The sequence below is a fragment of the Psammomys obesus genome, unplaced genomic scaffold (genome assembly GCF_907164565.1).
Source record: "Psammomys obesus unplaced genomic scaffold, mPsaObe1.curated_primary_1811, whole genome shotgun sequence".
In the NCBI taxonomy this organism is placed as follows: domain Eukaryota; kingdom Metazoa; phylum Chordata; class Mammalia; order Rodentia; family Muridae; genus Psammomys; species Psammomys obesus.
The window spans coordinates 21,565,939-21,586,302 of record NW_026592118.1 but is presented as its reverse complement, the minus strand read 5'-3'; the positions used below and the strand labels follow the sequence as shown (position 1 = coordinate 21,586,302).

The window sequence follows — 20,364 nt, the reverse complement described above, 5'->3', positions numbered from 1 at the left end:
CGGTTTGTGCCATCTAAAAAATGACATGTTAACATCAAATAAGTGCATGAGTCTCTAAGAAATAGTAATTCCCAAGTAAATTAATATATTAAATTAGGCTAGAATATCCTTTAGAAAATATACAGATCAAAAGAAATTAATAAATTGTAAATATTGCTTAAGTCAGCACTGTATTCTTTGTAAATATTAAATATAAAAAGAATAGCTTATTTTTTGTTTCTCTAACAAACATTTATTGCTTTCTTAATTAAAAATGGAATGAGTTTGGCTGGAGCACGTCTCATGAATAAGTTTCTGTTTGAGTTTTTATAAGCTATCTTAGCATTCATTCGGACCACTGACAGCATCTCTCAGGAATGTGCTTCTTAACCTTTTTCTTCTCATATTGCTATGTTTGTATAACCCCTTCTTGATCTTTTATGAGATTTCAAAGAGAGATCAGTCTTATTTTACAACTAGTATTGACTCAGGATTAGAAGGTGGTTAGAATATTTTTAGCGTGTCTGGCAGCCTGGCAATTCTATGTTCCTCACTGCCAAGCTCTTGGGCCCTGTGACTGTGTGACTAAGTATTTATACCTACCTAATAGAACTTTCCTCCTATGGAAGTTCTAAATATTTATATCTTATTGGAATTATTGGGGGTGTTTTTTTAGAAATCTCAGTGTTAGACCAGCTACACCTCACGTTCTTGGAATGGGGATCAGGAATCACTATTTTAGGACTACTGAGACAGTCTAGCGTGCAACCGAAGGAAAACTTTTATTTCAAGATTAGTGAAGAAAACATAAAAATTAACATGAACTATCTCAGCCACCACACAACCAACACTAAATTTACCATAAACATAACATTTTTTTTCTACCAGATTGAGGGGTCCAAGTAAGTTTTCTATCATATCATGTAGCATTTTTACATCATTCAGACATACATTCCTGCGTCACAGAGTATGCCTGATGTCCACCAAATATTGAGATGTAGGTAAGCAGAGGGAGGTGATTTTTCACTTCCCTCTGTGGCAATGCAGCAAATCTGTGCTTCAGGACCTAAAAGCTTGACTTGTTGGGGCAATATCTGGAAGCCTGTGTTTGTGTCACCTGTGTCTCTGTTCTGTACTTTCTGTGCAGATTTTTAACCTAATACCATTCCTTTCTTTTCACTTAGGAATGACCCTCCTTTAGGTTCATCTAATTTTTATATTTTTCCTAAATCTACAAAAAATGTTCATAAAAAGCACAATTATCAGTTGATTCAGGATTGTGATATAATCCCTCCCAAGGCTTTCAATATTGTCGTAAGATCTCCTGAAAGAAACACCAAAGTTGTAAAACTTTAATGACAGGAGTAACTCTAAAATGATTAAATAATTAAACAGTTGCTTTTAAGGGACCTCCTGCATGGTATCTCTCAAATTCTATCACATGGGTGTCCTTGCCCTTTCTAAGACCATATGCTTACTATGTCATTAATATATTAAAACAACTAATTAGTGAACCACAATGTAAGTTCATTGTCATCTTACAAAAGACTATGTCATATAAAAGGTACACAAAATTTCCCTGTGATATCACACACACTAGCTATGTAAAATACTAATGGAATAATGGTGTAAATACTGTAGTTGTGAGAATTAGCTTTAGAAGAGTAAAACCTTCAAATAAGCCCTTAAAGTTTGTCCAAAAAAAAAAAAAGCTGTGTCACTTTGGCAATCAAATATTTAGTTAATGTATTAGAATTGTTGTTGTTAAGTAGTTATTATAACTATTTAAAAAGTTGCAGAGATTTAATAATTTAAAAACAGAATTTTCTGTATATAAACATATACATGTATATACATATTTTATGTGTGTGTGTCTATACATACTTTTTTTTTTACCATATATATGGTAAAATCATAAGACTACTTAAACTGGTGCTTTATCAAGGAAGCTAAGAGCTCATCATTTTGAAATGGCTCTTGATCCTTAATTCATATTAGTTTGCATTAGTAGTAAGAACTGAATCTAAGAACTCACCTCTTCATGATACTTACATTAGTTTTAACTGCTATTTTCCTTTTTCTGACTGGAATGTTTAAGAAAAATTTAATGTCAAACTTGTACGCTGCCCTGCTTGCTTGTGATAGCTGCACCACCAAAGGGTACCATTCAGCTGTTCTGTCTCTCTATGTTTCTCTGTCTCCACGTCTCTGACACACACACACACACACACACACACACACACACACACACACACACACACACCTGCGTTAAGATTGTAAATCCTAGTCCTTAACCGTGAGAGTCCACAAAGAATTGAATCATTGCATCATCACCTTGATGAACAGCCCTCAGGCAAGGAAGGGTTAATGCATTTGCTCTTTGTTCTTGACAATGGCAGGAAAAAGAAAATTGACTTTTTGTTCCCTATTTCATGTGGAATTTTTTTTTCCCAGGTAGGAGCAATGACCTTGCCAGAGGGATCCAAGATGTTTTAAAATCACATTTGACTGGATGATGGATGGCCCGCTACCTGGTTTCGTGCATCTGTTCATACAAAGTCACGGGCTGGGAACTGGGCAGCTATGTGTTAAAGTATTTTACTCTTGCCTCCATCTGGCAGGAACAATGTTTTCAACAATCCAGTCAACGTTCAGTGTCAATATTGAAAAAGAACCCGGTGTCTTGGTAAATTTGGCAAAGTAGTGTTTGTTTTCAAGGATACATTTTTTTCCCCCTTTATTTAGTGGAACTTAATAGAGGTGGGTGCTTTTAATTCATTTTATTTTCTTCTGATTTTCAGTTGTGTGATACTTCCTGAGCTTAGAAGTTGTTGAGTTTCTCTTTGAGTATCTCTCTGCTGGTCTGTGAGACGAAACCGTGACCACTGATGGCGTGATGGGAAGGGTCACGAACTCATGCAGATTGCTTTCTCTCATAGTGTCTACTACACCCAAGAGAGAGCCTCTCCATGAATATAATCAGTCTCCCACCACCTTGGAGTGTAAGAAATTTACGGGTGGTCTTCTTAGCTACTCTTTGCTTTCTGCAGGTGATAAACAACAGGGTTTTTCTGGAAGGGAATCTGTGCTAATTGAGATCTTCCAGAAGAGGAAAACAGGAATTTGTTAACAGCTTAGTTGCTAAGGCAACTTTTATGAAAGAAAGTCATCAGTGAATTGTACACACAACAGTGGCTTGTGTGCCTTCTTCATGTTGCCCCCAGCTTCATCTGAAGAGAACCCTCCTCCCAGGGGGCCCCATTACCTACCAGGAGGCATCTGCCTCACCTGGCTGCAGCTACAGTAATTGAAAGGCATGAGATTTAACAGGGAATAAGGTTTCTGTGTCTGTATAGTGTTTCCACATAAATCAATAATTACAAATACCCCACAAACTCCTTTCAACATCCTGGTACATATTCACCAACAGTATTATTTTCTTCCTTACTGTAATGTGGGCAAGTAGGTTTAGTTTCCATTTCATTAACAGGATATACAGTATTAATAAGTTGTTGCTGAGTCTTCATGGAATTCAGTTATAATTCCATCACTTTTGTAATTATGAGAGTCGAGTGTTACTATAGAAAGTGTCCAGCATGTCCACTGGTTATTAATGTTTGGTATTACACCACTTTAAAAGCTATTGCTATTTAAGGATTGAAACGCAAGGCTGAGCATACCTAATTCATCTGAAGCCATTAATATAAAAATATTTTTCTAAGTTAAATTATGTGAGTTGAGGAATGATTTTGTTTCATATAGGTGAAGGTATAGGTTTTTATTTGGAAGTCAAGAAAGTGGCTTAAGAAACAGTTTTGTTGTAATGCTGAAAAGCCACATCAAATCACCCACCTGCATGGAAATAGACTCTGTTCTATCTTTACAAAATAAAATAAGTACCAGGTTATATGTGGAAAATCAATACAAATCCAACGTTTAACATCAATTGTAAAAAATGTTTAGGAAATATTTGACTATTTTTCTTAGAATTTAGAAGTCATGAGAATATTTGGAAAATCAATAAAAATCCAAGGTTTAATATCAATTGTAAAAAATATTTAAGGAATATTTGACTGCTTTTCTTAGAATTAGATGTCATGGGTAGATTGGAAATAGCTCTGTGTAAATGATTTTTTATGGAATCTCATAAACAAAGAGATAATAAAAATAAAGAAAAATTCCTGAGGAAATAGAACATATTTATTCCTGGAAGCTGAGATGGGTGTAAAGGAAAAGAAAAACTATAAAGTTAGCCTAAATATTTCTTCATAACAAATCAAGTTTTTATAAATTTTACTTTAAAAAAAAATAAGGTATTTTAGCTAATCATAGTGGTTGGATATTTACAGAATTCCCTATTTAATCTTTAGCTCATATTACGAGAGTAAGCATATCTTCATGACAGAATCTAATATGAAATGTCTGTTTCTAATAATTTTCTAATTTTTATCTAATTATAATATCTAATAATATTTATCGAAATTATTATCTAATAAATAGATAATTGTTAATATTTTAAAAATTATTAATAATTTCATCATTTCACAATAGGGAAATTTGGTCACACAAAAGTTTATTCACTTAACACATCTTTAGTATCCACCAAATAAAATGTATAAAGTGTTTTAAGCCAGAGTGATATCACAGTATCCAAAGGGAAGAGTATGCTGCTCCTATGACACTTGTTTTATATAAGAATAAAGGAAAGTACAAGAAAAGCAAAATAAGAGCAACGAAGGCTTGTTCTGCATTTGATAAACGTAAGGCTTCTATGAGACCCCGAGGGATAAGACTGCCAGTATGAGGTTGCCTAAATCAATACAGATATGAAACTCAATACAGGGATTAAAACATTAAGTATGAAGGAACTTCAAAAAGAAATATTTATTACTTTTAGTTATTAACATTATTTATTAGAAAAAAAACAGTTTGGAGAAAAGGTCAATATAGCTGTTGCTAGAGAGAGGTATAGAATTTTGATAAAAGCATTCGAACTTTACCATATACTAGTAAGTTATATATATATATATATATATCATTTTGATGACTAAAATGATCAAATCGAAACTAAAAAATCTAATACTTATTCAGCTTAGTTGATGTCTAAGAAGTGTGTGCATGTACGTGTGTGTGTACATCTGTGTGTGTGTATGTGTGTGTGTGTGTGTGTGTGTGTGTGCGTGTGCATGTGTCTGAGATAAGCACATATGAGTGCAGGCATGCACCTGCCACGAGGTAAGGGGACAGCTTTTGGGAGTCTGTTCTCCCTCTCCATCTTGCTGAGGCAGGGATTTTCTTACCGTTCCTGCTGCAGCTTTGCACGGTTCAGGCTAGCCTGCAGATGATCCTGCTGTGTCCACCTGCCCTCCCGTCAGGGTGGGCACTGTAAGTGGGCTATGACTTCTAGCATCTAGTCATCTGGCTGTGTGGTGGGCACACAGAGGTGGGCCCTTTCAGCACTGAGCCATCTCTTCAGTCTAACATAAAATATTTCTGAAAACCCTGTAATATTTTTACATTTTAGTAAAAGAGATGATTTCAATTATGTGTGCATTAGTCAACTTTCCTCCTACAAATGTATTTAATTGTGAATATTGATGGTGTTAATTGCCAGTAGTGACAGTTGTTAAATATGTATATTGATTAAAGTAAACAAATGTCAAAGGAACTAGCCATAATCTATTCATTTTCAACTTAACTGCAAGAGCAGGTATGATATAAATTTATAAAACAGTGCTTTTCTACTATTAAGTTAAAATGTTTATCTCCTTTAGGTGTATAGACTTCATTATGTTTATTATATCTTGTAGGTCTATATAAGCGAGTATATTCCATGTTTGTCTTTCTCCTTCTGGCATACGTCACTCAGAATGATCTTTTCTAGATCCCACCATTTGCCTGCAAATTTCATGATTTCCTCATTTTTGATTGCTGAGTAGTATTCCATTGTGTAAAAATACCACAAGAAAGCAGACATGGGGTAAAATGATCAATCCTCACTTAGAAAGACAAATGAGATGTGCATTGGATGTATGACAGGAGTCTACCACAGAAGGCATCTGAAAGACTCTACCAAGAGTGTTTCAAAACAGATGCTAAGACTCATAACCAAACCTTCGGCAGAAAGGGAGTTAGTATGTCGTGGAAAGGATAGGAGCCCTACAAGGACCAAATATATCTGGGCACAGGGTTTTTTTTTTCTGAAACTGTTTCTCCAACCAAGGACCAGATATGGATATAACTTAGAAACTTTGCTCGGACGAAGCTCGTGGTAGCTCAATAACCAATTGGTTTCCCATAGTAAGAGGAACAGGGACTATCTCTTGACAGGAACTCAATGGCAGGCTCTTTGACCTCCCCACCAGCCAAGGGAGGAGCAGTCCTCCTAGGCCACAGAGGAAGACTTTGCGGCCAGTCCTGAAGATACCTGATAAAACAGGGCCAGACGAAAGAGGAGGTCCTCCCCAATCGGTAGACTTGGAAAGGGGCAGGGAGAAACTGAGGGAGGGAGGGTGGGATTGGGAGGGAATAAGGGAGTGGGATACAGCTGGGATACAGAGTTAATAAAATGTAACTAATAATAATAAACAATAATAATAAAAAAGTTAAAATGTGAGATAAATTCATCAATGAAATGGCTTTAGGCTAGAAAAACTGAATTTTACATATTTCTGTAAAATTAATCTTATCACAGGATGTGGTCCCATGTTTGCCTATCATCTCAGCATGTGAAAGACAGAGGCAGGAAGTCTGCTCTATGTTTGAGATAGCCTAACCTCATAGTGAGTATTATTAGGTACAAGGTCAGTCAGGACAATATCACAAGAGACTGACTCAAAAAGAAAAAAAAAAATCATGTATAGATGTCTAACTTTTCAAAGTACAAATATAAATATAAGCAAAGCTGTGTTCACAGTTTCATGGCATATACATACATGTTTAGAAGATGAAGGTTTAGATAATAGTCAAAGACAAACCTATAACATACTCTTACTACTGAGTGCTGCTGCATCCTTGTACAGCTTCAAGGGGCAGCAAGGCAATGATGAAAGCACAGACACATGGACACAGAAAAGCTGGCATCAAGCAGTCTGGGGTCTCCAATGGAGAAAACCTTGGCAACACTGGAAACTCAGCTACACAGGGTCACTGCATACAACTGAACAAGGAGACAGGGTTGCTATACACAGCTGAACAATGACACAGATTGAGCTAACCTCGCTAGGAGCTGGGTCTGTAAAGGAGCAGGCTATTAATGTTGAGGTGTTGATGCTGCAGTGGACATTTTCTGCACTGTCAACATTTGCAGGAGGACTCCAAGGAAGTACGCCATCCCTCTCCGTACCTCACTCCATCGGGAGTGTCCTTGCCTCTTCCATTGGAGTGACGTTTTGATGTCACTCACGTCCTTGATGTGGTGATGTCCGTGTCTATAGCACACAGGCCCTCACTCAAGGCTTTCTGCTCCCCACAGAGAAAATCGTGTAAACGTTCTAAAACTCTAAGTCTTCTCTTAGAGACTAGGAAAGAATGAATTTATAGAAAATGTTGCAGCTTTTCAAGTATGTCCCGGGATTCCTTAATCTATGTTTTGATTGTTTAACATTTTATTACACATTTTTTTTCTCAGAATTTTAGAACTCTCTTTGTTGTCTAATTAAAAACGTATTATGAAGAGTGGCTTAAATATAGACTCTGAGTAATTTTTTTCCTTCTATGTTGAATAATGAGGCTCCATTGTGAGTGAGACCATACCTTTCTCATTTCCACTTAAGGCCACTGCTGAGCAAGTGTGCCTGCTATTTATCTTCCAGAAGCTGAGAATCTTCCATGCTTTCCTTCGTAGACAGAACATATTGTGTATCTCTTTACTAATTCAGTATGTTTTGGAAAGTGTTCATTGCTTAACAGGTTGATTATGTGTGTTAATAATTACCACTTGAAGGTGAAATTAAAAGGAAATTAATTCTATTTATTGAATTAAAGAATTATCATCTTGAAATGCCTTTCTAACACTGTGAGAATGCAAATTTTGACATTTAATCACCTTCCTTCATCTCTCAACTGCGACATATGTGAAACATGAGAGTTTGAAATGCTGGTCCTTTAGTTATAACATAATCAATGGAAAAACAGGCAAAGTATACAATGAGGGGAAAAAATCACACAAAGTTAAGACATCACCTCAAGATGTATGTTTAATTAAATATAAATGATAAACTGAAAATAAATTCCACAACTCAGTTCAGATTTGAAAAAAATGATTCAAACTAGAGTCAAACTTTTGTAAAGAGACTTGGAAAGCACACTCATTCTACACATAACAATAGAGCTGAAAACGCAAAAGGGACGGACATCAGAACACGAAGAAAACAGGAAACAGGACAGGAGCCTACCACAGAGGACCTCTGAAAGACTCTATCCAGCAGTGTATCAGAGCAGATGCTGAGGCTATTAGGCAAACTTTGAGCAGAGTGTAGGGAATCTTATGAAAGAAGGGGGAGAAGAGGGAGCGTGGATGGGATTGGAGGAGACAAGGGAAGGAGCTACAGCTGGGAATCAAAGTGAATAAAATGTAATAACTAACTAGCTAACTAACTAACTGACTAAATAAATAAATAACAAATAAATAATAAAAAAGCAGACTCATATATCTTTTGGCACTGCAATTTCATTCCTAAAATTTAAATAAAACATACTTTTGTTTACAATTTTAGTTTGTGTCCTGTACTTGGAAAAGCAGGGCCTGAAAATGAGGTGAACTAAAAACCTATGCACTAGCAACTTTATTCAGAGCATCTGACAATTTATACTCTGAGGGTTAAGAGAATCACCTGAGTAAAGTGTCTGATCACAAGAACAAGCCACACGTGGCAAAAACATGTTTTTCCTAGAGCTATGTTAATAACAATAGCTGAAGAAAATCCATTTCGTTCCTCTACACCAAGAAGAAGCCTGTGTTTTGCAGAAATTGAGCTCACAAGATTAATGTCTTCTTGGAGTTTTCTCACAAGCACTCGTCAACATATTCCCTTTTCTTTCTTTTTCTCTTTCCTTCTTTCTTTCTTTCCTTCTTTTTCTCTTTCTCTCTTTCTCAGTCTTTCTTTCTTTCTTTCTTTCTTTCTTTCTTTCTTTCTTTCTTTCTTTCTTTCTTTCTTTCTTTCTTTCTCCCTCCTCCTCCTTCTTCTTTTCTTTCTTTCTTTCTTTTTTTTTTTTCTTTCTTTCTTTCTTTTCGAGAAAGGGTTTCTCTGCATAGCCCTGGCTGTGCTGGAACTAGCTCTGTAGACCAGACTGGCCTTGAACTCACAGAGATCCTCTTGCCTCTGCCTCCTGAGTGCTGGGATTAAAAGTGTGCACCACCACCACCTGCCCCCCCCTTTCATTTTTAATAGGAAGATATCCAATAGTGGTTTTGATTTGAGATGCTGTAGGAAAATCTAATCGTCTTCTGATACATGAGTACCTTATAGGTAAGCAAATTATAATATTAGAACAAAGCATTGTGTGCTGTGCTCTGCTACCAAGAGCAGGGATACAAACTCCGTCCAGTGCTATTGGTTATATTCCTATACAAATAGCATTACTACTTTCTTGGACTGTGTTTGAACATACTTGTCCATATGTGGATTCATACACACTGACTATATAGTACATATATTAGTCCATCGTTTTAAAAGGAAAACAGAAAAAAATGCCTGTCATTGGTGATATGAATATTGTGTAACTATTATCTGTTATACATATATATATATATATATATATATATATATATTTATGTTTCAAATAGTGTTTAAGCTATTAGATATCACCATAGCATTTTCAAACAAAGTTTTGTTTTGTTTTTTGTTTTTTTATATGTGTGTGTTTTAGGGTAGTCTCCTTTCTCCTTAATAATCTTCCACACTTCTTTTTAATCCTTGTAATTTACCCCCATGGTGTTTTCTCTCCTTACATGTCACTAATTGTTTCCCCCATTCCTTAGAACTTTTCATATCTCAGTTTTTTCTACTTGTTTTGCTTGTCCCATTTATATAAATTTATAGACACACACACAGTGTGTGTGTTTCTTAGCTTTAGGGACAATGACTAACGTTGTGTTTTTCAAAGTCATCCATTTTTCTCCAAGTGTCATGATTGCATTTTCTTTATAGCTGAGTAGCTTTCCATTGTGTGTGTGTGTGTGTGTGTGTGTGTGTGTGTGTGTGTGTGTGTGTACGCATATGCTAAATTTCAGCCTCATTGACCTGTTGGTTCATATGCAGGCTGCTTACATTTCACAAGAGCAATAAATAAGGATATGTAATTATCTCTGTATAGTATATGGATTCCTTTGGGTATGTGCCAAGAAGTGGTATGGTTGGTTTTGAATTGTAGCTTTAATTTTAATATTTTGAGAAACCCCAGGTTTTCTGAATGTCTCTGTTAATTTACACTGCTTCTAGCAGTAAATAAGGGATTTTTTTAATCCCCCAGATACTCAGCTGAGTTTGTCAAATTTCTTCATAGTAGTCATTCTGATTGGGGTTAGGTGGTATTTTAAAATATAGTAGTTTTCATTGCAGGAATGTTGAAGCTTTTAAAACATCTATTGGCCATTTATCTCTTTCACTTAAGCCATCAAATCATGTCCCCTCAATTCCTGCTGCTTCATTTCCTCCCATTCTTCCCATTTGCTCATTAAACAACCATCTTTAAACATTCCTCCATCCTGTATTGCTTCTTTCTGAAATGCATTATACACATTCAAAAGCAGTGATTTTATTTATTTTTTCATTCATTCATCCATTTATCTATCTATCTATCTATCTATCTATCTATCTATCTATCTATCTATCTATCTATTTGTTACATATTATTAACTCTGTATCCCAGCTGTATCCTGCTCCCTCATTTCCTCCTACACCCTCCCTCCCTCATCTCCTCCCTGCACCTTTCCAAGTTCACTGATAGGGGAAGACTTCCTCCCCATTCATCTGACCCTCTTTTATCAGGTATCTTTTGGACTGGCTGCAAAGTACTCCTCTCTGGCCTAACAGGACTGCTCCTCCTTGGGGAGGGGGAGGGTGGAGGTCAAAGAGCCTGCCATTGAGTTCCTGTCAGAAATAGTCCTTATTTCCCTTACTATGAGAAACCAATTGGTTACTGAGCTACCACGGGCTACATCCAAGCAGAGGTTCTAGGTTATATTCATACATGGTCCTTGGTGGAGTGTCAGTCTCAGAAAAGACCCCTATGCCTACATATATTTGGTTCTTGTGGAGCTCCTATCCTCTCCACATCATACTAGCTCCCCCTTTTTTCATATGATTCCCTGCACTCTGGTGAAGGTGTGGTTATGCGCCTTAGTATCTGCTTTGAGACACTGCTAGGTAGAGTCTTTCAGAGGCCCTCTGCGGTAGGCTCCTATCCTGTTACTTGTTTCCTCCTAAGTCCAATGCACCTCCCATTTGTCTAAGTAAGGATTGATCATCTAACCCCAGGTTCTCTTTCCTGTTTATCTTCTTTAGGTGTATAGATTTCAGTATATTTATCCTATCTTATATGTCTATATAAGTGAGTTTATACCATGTGTGTCTTTCTCCTTCTGTGATACCTCACTCAGAATGACCTTTTCTAGATCCCACCATTTGCCTGCAAATTTCATGATTTCCTCATTTTTGATTGCTGAGTAGTATTCCATTGTGTAAAAATACCACAATTTCTGTATCCATTCCTCTGTTGAGGGACATCTGGGTTGTTTCCAGGTTCTGGCTATTACAAATAAAGCTGCTACAAACATGGTTGAGCAAATGTCCTTGTTGTTTACTTGAGCAAATTTTGGGTATATGCCTAGAAGTGGTATAGCTGGATCTTGAGGAAGCACCATTGTCTGAGAAAGCGCCAGGTTGACTTCCAAAGTGGTTGTACCAGTTTACATTCCCACCAGCAGTGGAGGAGGGTTCCCTTTTCTCCACAACCTCTCCAGCATGTGTTGTCACTTGAGTTATTCATCTTAGCCATTCTGATGGGTGTAAGGTGAAATCTCAGGGTCATTTTGATTTGCATCTCCCTGGTGGCTAAGGATGTTGAGCATCTCTTTAAGTGTTTCTCTGCCATTCTATATTCTTCTACTGAGAATTCTCTGTTTAGCTCCGTACCCCATTTTTTAATGGATTACTTGATTTTTTTTTTTACTTTTTTAACTTCTTTAGTTCTTTATATATGCTGGATATCAGCCCTCTGTTAGATATAGGGTTGGTGAAGATCCTTTCCCAGTCTGTTGGCTGTCATTTTGTTCTGACGACAGTGTCTTTTGCTTTACAGAAGCTTTTCAGTTTCATGAGGTCCCATTTATTGATTGTTGCTCTTAGAGCCTGTGCTGTTGGTGTTCTGTTCAGGAAGTTGTCTCCTGTGCCAATGAGTTCTAGGATCTTCCCCACTTTTTCTTCTAACTGATTTAGAGTATCTGGTTTTATTTTGAGGTCTTTGATGCACTTGGACTTTTAGTTTTGTGCAGGGTGATAAATACGGATCTATTTTTATTTTTCTGCATGTAGACATCCAGTTGGACGAGCACCATTTGCAACCAGTGATTTTAAAGGAAATCTGCTCATACCATTAGAGCATGTTTTCCCCAAATTTAGCATAGCTTACCCCAGGTACAAGGCTCTCAAGAAACATGTATACAACATGAAAACTGAATATATCTTAAATTCAGAGCTCTATTTTGATATCTAAAATGAAAGATTATTTACTGTATACTCATGTACATTGTAATTATTTTACTGTCTTTGAAAATAACAATTCATTGAAAAATTTAGTTCACTGCAATGCCTTCTTGTAACCTTTGACTTGTGACACAGATTTTCAAAGTTCAAATAATGCATGAAAGGCTAGCATTGTCCAGTTCAACTGATACTCTAACCAAGGACCATGCATGGGGATAACCTAGAACCCCTGCTCAGATGTAGCCCATGGCAACTCAGTCTCCAAATGGGGTTCCTAGTAAGGGGAACTAGGACTGTCTCTGATATGAGCTCAGTGGCTGGCTCTTTGACTGCCTCCCGCTGAGGCAAGGAGCAGTCTTGCCAGGCCACATAGGAGGACAATGCAGCTAGTCTTGATGAGACCTGATAAGCTAGGGTCAGATGGAAGGAGAGAAGGACCTCCCCTATCAGTGAAGTACGGGAGTAGCATTGGAGGAGAAGATGGAGGAAGAGTGGGATTAGGAGGGATAGAGGGAGGGGCCTACAGCTGAGATACAAAGTGAATAAATAATAAATAATAAATAACAATTAATAGAACATGGCAATCCCATGTTTACATCTTTAGAAAAGTTAATGGATAGCATTTTGGCTTTTTGCATAGCTTGGGATACATATGTGAAGCAAGCACTCTGTTAATAAACTACACTCTCAACACATCAATTCCTTCCATTTTTTAAAATTTTAATACTTTTTAACATTATTACTTTCTGTTAGTACTCATTTGTCATGTCTGTCGAAATCATCAAAGCGTGATGCAAGAAACATTCCCATTGTAACTCTGAAGTTGAAAATTTTTTAACGGCTGTTTCCATATTTTATTTTTGTTAACAATTATTTTGTTAACTTCAATAGACACTGAATAGAGTCATTGTTTGGGGAAACAGTGGCATGTTTAATTAGAGGACCACGTCTTTCAAATTTCTTACCTGGTGGTTGACCAAGGAATAAGCAGTGTGTGTTTAAGTAGGAAGCAAAAACTATTTAAATTTTCGAGTTAGACAGACTGCATGGCGTCCCCCTGCATCTTACATCTTACATAACAAAAGTGCAGCACTTAAATACATTTTAACTGTAGAGAACCGTGCCTTAATAAATCGATGTCAGGGGGGTTTAACACTGTGAGCCTTGCAGGTTAACAAGAAAGGCCCAGAGAGGAAATGACTAAATCCTCCGTGTAAATCTTCATTGACAGCTGATAATTAGCATGCAGCTTAGCTATAATAATTAGTTCCCTCTTTAGAAAATTTCCGGATGAACTCGGAGTTGGTACATTTCGTTCTGTCTTGCTTCTTTGTCCTTCTCTCCCCAGCGATTCATGTTATTTTTAGGGAGAAAGAACTCAAGATGCTACTCTCTTCTCCTGGAGTCAGCACTGTCTGTTATCTGTGCCATCTTGTGTTGGTTTGACTGGGATTAGTCTCCCTTTGTCCCTTTCTTCCTGTAGATTTTCTTTCTTCCCTCTAGACAGCTTAAAGCTTTGGGGAGGGATAGGGGGTTAGCCACTGCTTGGTAAATATGCCAAGTCTATGGCATACCCGAGGCTAAAATCAGCTCGGAGAGAGATGCCCTCAACGAGGGAGGGGCCCTTCTTGCCTGTACTTTGCCTGCCTCCATATGTACCAAAGCAGAGTTTGAAACTGTAGCTAACTAGAAACTTAACTTGTTTTCTAAAGAATAAAATAAATAAATATGAATGTCACAAACTGATAAATAAAATCCATGTGAAAAACTTCATATTGTTATGTGACTGTTTGAAAATGAAAATGTAAGGTAAATAAAATTGATACTAAGGTGAAATTTTCTGTTGCTTTTATTTTTAATTCTATCAAATCAAAATAGTAAACTATCGTAGACCTTTTACTCTAACTGTACTCTCTATGAGGCTCTGACTGTCACCCGAAAATCTTTTAGTTGTTAATATAATATAATCCCTTATAGACAAGACTTTCTTTTTCAAAACGATTTATTTATTTAATGTCTTTTATGTATGTATGTGCTTTGTCTGCACACCTGAAGAAGGAATCAGATCTCATTAATAAATGGTTGTGAGCTGCCTCGTGGCTGTTGGGAAATGAACTCAGGAACCGTGAAAGAACAGACAGTGCTCTTAACCGCTGAACCATCTCTCAAACACCCCCCTTTTGAAATAACTTATTTATGTTTATTTTATGCACATTAGTGTTTTGCCTGCTTGTATGTCTGGGTTCCCTGGAACTGGAGTTACAGACAGGTGTGAATCAACATTTGGGTGCTGGGACTTGAACCCTGGTACTCCAGAAGAGCAGTCAGTGCTCTTAACCGTTGAGACATCTTTCCAGACTCAACAATACTTTCTTATCAGAAAATTGTAAAATACATGTTTAATGTATCATACATTGTCTCATTTTTTAAAATAAATAGCAAGCTTAATTAATCAAACAATTGCTTTTTGGTGTTGGGAACAGAAGTGGCGTGACTTGTTTCTTTGAGCTCACATGATTTCATTTGTATTTAATCTGTATTAAAAAATTTAGTCTATGATATGAGTATATGTTTATCCTTTCTCTTTCATCCCTTCAAAGCCCAATGTACTCCTCCTGAATTTCTTTCAAATTTATGGACTCTTTTTTAAAATTGATGTTAAATACACACATTTGCATGTATATGTGTATGCATATTCCCCAAACTCTCCAATCAACTCTTCTCCTCCTGTTCAAATTTTGTGCCAAAACCAACCAATTAACCTCAGCTGTGCACTGTATAACTGTAACTTCCCATTTTTACATGTAGAAAATAGTTTATTTCCTGAGATACAGTCATGTTGATTAAATGAGGGGATATAGAGCTGGACCCTTCATAAATGACAGTGAACAATGTATGTGAATCAGCTCCTATTATGACCTTGATAGGCCCAATTTAAAGACATTTCATTGCAGAAATGAAATGTTTTATGAGATATAATTTTAATTAATTTATTTATATTCACTATAGAAATTTTAAATAAGTAAAATTGTATAGGATTTCAGAGTCATATTTTCACTTGTTCTAATTTTTTATTCTAGAAAATTGTTATTTTATACTAACTTCTTAGTAAGATTAATTATGTTTAATTATATAGAATGATTTTAACAGAACACAAACTAATATACTTTCATTAAAATAGTATTTTCAAAATATTTAAAAAATACCATAAATTTGCTTGTATGTAAATAATTTCACTGTGCTTTATATAAATACTTTAATGTTTAGTAACTTTTTCTGCTCTTTACCAAACTTTACAGTTTTCCTTACTGACTGATTTTATGTTTAGAATACCCATTTTACAAATCTACCGTACTCAGTTCCTGGCAAATGCATGTAGATGAAGTAGACTGATTGGATATGGGGACCCACCCTTGTTCTTTTCTCTAGCACTGTCAATGACTCTTGAGAATCCAGTTAGCATTAGAGAAGATAGCTCAGATTGATAAAACAAAAATATGATTTCAATTTTAGCAGAGGTTTGTTATCCAACATTCAATAAGATTGTATTGAATATCTATAAACATCAAGTCAACCTCTTCAGTCTCATGGAAATGCAGGCTGTAAGACATTTGCCATCGAGTAGGTTTGCTTATGGAACTGAAACATAGTGACTGCTCTAGCGCCATATAAGCAAAAGGCCCACACTGTTCACTATATGACGTCCACACTTAACTACACATGAGAAATTAGAGCCAATTAGGATAATAGAGCAACCTGGAAAAAACCAGCTACATATGAAGCATAATTATATTATTTGTCTTAAGAAGTTGAATTGAGAAGTAGAGAAATTATTATCATACAGTTATGAGTATTACTCAGTTGGAGGACAACAGGGATATTTGGCCATGAGGAAATTAATGAAGAAACTTCGGAAACAGCACACCGAAGAACACTGACCTTTAGAAGGAAGAAAATAAGAAAGAACCAAGATGGAGCATTTCCTCGGAGACCAATTACATGGACTTGTTCTCATTATCTAGTTGCCACAAGATCTAGCTTTATGTCCTAGGATTTGCCTTACCTATTTCATTTTTATTTTTCCAAAAGTTGTTTTCCTAAATATCATAGTCATCTGTGGTGGTATAGTTACTTTTGGTAGGCTGAATTTTGATATAGAACAATCAGTTTTCATTGAGGACTGTGGGAACAGTTATGGATCATGACACCCTATTTCTTTATCATATTGGAAATCCCTGTGGTATTTTTGTACATTCCTTTTCAGGTTACCCTAGGAGAAATTTCTTTTAAATCTTGGCACTTTGTGATGTTCTGCTTTGCTGTTGATGTATTGCCCTGACTTTTTCTTTGGGTATAGTGAAGCTTAGGGTCAATTTGGGAAAAGAGTTTATTTTTTCACAATGTGTCAAATACTAGAAGAACATGTAACAGTTGTAGCAATTTCTATTGTCTGTCTTTAAGTTGTTTTCCTCTTTCCCTAGCTAATCTAAAAAACATATTTATTAAGTTAATTGAAAATATTTGTATATGCAATTTCAGATCCATAGGAAAATAAGTAAGTTAAATAAGTAAATAATGTAGGAGAGTCGAGTTAACATAGAGTAAATATAAAATTAAATACATACATCCTTTTCAAAACACAATTCTATAATGGAATGACTGTATCCGTCCTCATTTATAATCAATACTGCTAACTTTTCCTGACAAAGTCTAAGATGATGATGATATATGACTACTTATTAAGAAGCACTTTAAGGCCTGCTAAAAATTTTAGAAGAATAACGATAAAAAAAAAAATCGGGGGTTTTGCTTGTGAAAATGAGTGAGAAAATACAAACCACTGTAAGGGTGTGTTTTGCTTACCAGGGTGGTTCTGCAAAGATACGTCTACTGACAAGCCCGAGCTGCAGAGGGACCCAGAGCTGGTGAAGCTGTGTTGCATGTGTTGGTCCCAGGAACAGTTGAAGTGTTCCATGCACTTGGCCTCTCCCAAACACAAAAAGGTTTAAAGAACATTGTGTATAACCCCTGGAGTTTTTTTTTTTTTAATATGAAAATCCCTTAGCAATTATTACAGGAAGTACCTACATAAATATAATAAATTTTTCACTTGTTGCCTAAGATGTGACGACGTTTTATGATTTATGTATTGTAGCTATTTTGGCAGCAATTTCTTTTGAGGTAATATGAATGAGTCAGGATAAATAATCTTCAAGTTTTTGTAACAATATCAAAAAGAAAACACATGTTATCATATAATCATTTAAATATTATCAACAAAATAGTTTAACTATTTCTCTTTGGAAAGGTTCAGTGCAGGAAAATAGGCTTTATTTACTGACCATATCATCCATTCCTAAGCAAAGAGTTATGCATGTGTGCTATTAATTCAGTGACAAGTTTAGTTTATTTTTTTATACTGCACTGTCACCTTCTCAGTGAAAATGCAATTGAGTCAATCAATTAAAAATTATGAAGGTAGAAAAAAATAAACATATGAGAAATGCAATCCAAAGAGTTTTAAAGCTTGTTCGAAGTTACCTAAGCAACTGAGAACAAACTCATGATTAAAATTTGTTTCTAGATTCTGGATGTAAGAATTTGGTTGTAATGCACCTGTATGCTGTGCTTTGGTTATGTTTGAATAGGTAATCTGTTTTTTTTTTTTTTTTTCTTGCAATAGAATTTACCTTTGGAGATATTAAACTTTGGCTGCCTGATTTTTCATTAGCAAAATAACATCAATGATCATGTAAACTATTACAATGCAGTAGCTCACTGAGGAAGAGAGTAAACATCATTGAAAATTAGCATGTATGTAATTTGCAACTGGCTAATGCATGCTCCAGTTTTTTGCTTTGCTTTGTCCAATCTCTACCCACAGTAGCATGAATTCACCTTTCTATTTTTGGGGTTTTAAAAGACACTAGAGAAGCAAAATGTATCAGAGAATAGATTAATCTTATCAGAGTAAAAGATAATTGGTGACACAGCAAATAACATCTGTTCTTATTAACAAATAAATAAGAACCTTTAATTGTTTAGAATTTTAATAACCTTTGCAGAAGTGGAAATTCATAACAAATAGAAGTCGATTCTTTCTTTTCTTTTATCCATGTACAGTGGTACCTATATACAGAGGTAATGGGTGTTAATGAAGTCATCCACAAGCAAACAAGAATCTCCGCAGATGGACTTAACTCAGGAAATAGCCTCATAGGTTCTCATTTCAATTCCACATTTTCAGTAAACAATCTTGGCTTTATCCATTAAACTGTGATAATAGTTCAGCAAGGGACCTCATAACAGAATCCTTTCATCTATTTCATTGATTTTCCAAGAGTTTAATTTCCTGAGCTTTGCCTCTCACCCCTTTTGACAACTCTATGGTCTTAAACATGTTGATACAAATATGTGGTCATTCTTCCTTTGACTTACCCATTTAAGATAAAAATTTTGTGATTCACAGAAATGGAAAATATCAGCAAGTAATCAGACTACCTGGAAAATTTTTATGGAAAAGACTCCACTTCTCAGGGCTCATATGAACTGATGAGCTTTCATTTATAAAGACTAAAGTATAATGGCAGCTGAGCGCTTTGCTCTATATTTCTAATATTGAATCCTAAAGTGTGCTTTTCTAATTTGTGAATGCCTGTATGACTTTTAACCTAAAAATTATTAATTGGGACTTTTTTTCTGCAATTCAAGGGCCTCTATCTAATTTCTTTTTAATTTCAGTTTTTCTTCTCTCCCAATAAAATGTCTGATACTCTTTCGGCGCTACCCTCAAGATTTAGTCTAAGCTTTGCTACTTTGACCAAATGGTTCAATATCTCAAATGTGATGTTGATGCAGGATTTTTAAATCTAGCAATACTGCTTAATTTAAAACAAAGATTTAAAGATAACTCTACTCAACAGGATTTTGAGCATACAAGGTTGCTGAGCAGATAACAGGATAAGGAACACACTCGTCTTCAGTATATTGTTCTCATTTTGTTTATTTGAAATAAGTCTCATTAAGTAGCCCAGGCAGGCCTTGATCTCTCAAGCCCTCTGCCTACTGGATTCTTAATAGAGAGGAAATGTTTCATGTTTCAGATGCAAAATATGGAATATAATTCATACTTTTATTTAGTGTTTGTGCTTCAGTGTTCTAGTCAGCTAGACTCACATACTGTTTAAGTTGTTTGGTATTAAATTCCTCAGGATGAGGAATTTCTTTTTTCACTATTTCCCAAGGCGACTTCAGCAGTTCTTCTCTTCTCTGCCTGGTCTTGGGGCCAATATTCCCCCTCATCACCAAAAGCTCTCATATATCAATTCAGAAGTCCTAAGTACTAAACTGCCATATGAAATTAAAGATCATACCGCCAACAAACAAGTGTACACATGAGACCTTGCCAGATTCTGATTTCTTAAATTTAATATATGTACCCGAAATATATTGTTTGTAATTTCTAACATAGACAAGAATGCGTGAAGATAGCCTGAATCACAACTGTGGAAAGCGGATCCCCAGTGGGTTTTCAGAATAATCAGAGTTGTGATTACAACTTGATGGTTGCCAGGGCTGTGCAGTTTGATTCGGATAGGATTTTCTGAGGTGGTATCCGTTAGGACTAACTAGGCACACTTGTGCACATTTTTAGTGTGGATGTTACATCTTGCTATAC

The 20,364-nt window shown here is 35.9% G+C and overlaps 1 protein-coding gene across 1 annotated transcript in view; it reads left to right on the top strand.

Moving 5' to 3' along the window:
- Sema3e (semaphorin 3E) overlaps positions 1 to 20,364 on the top strand; it is a 244,915-nt gene that overhangs the window by 120,322 nt on the left and 104,229 nt on the right. The window lies entirely within an intron of this gene.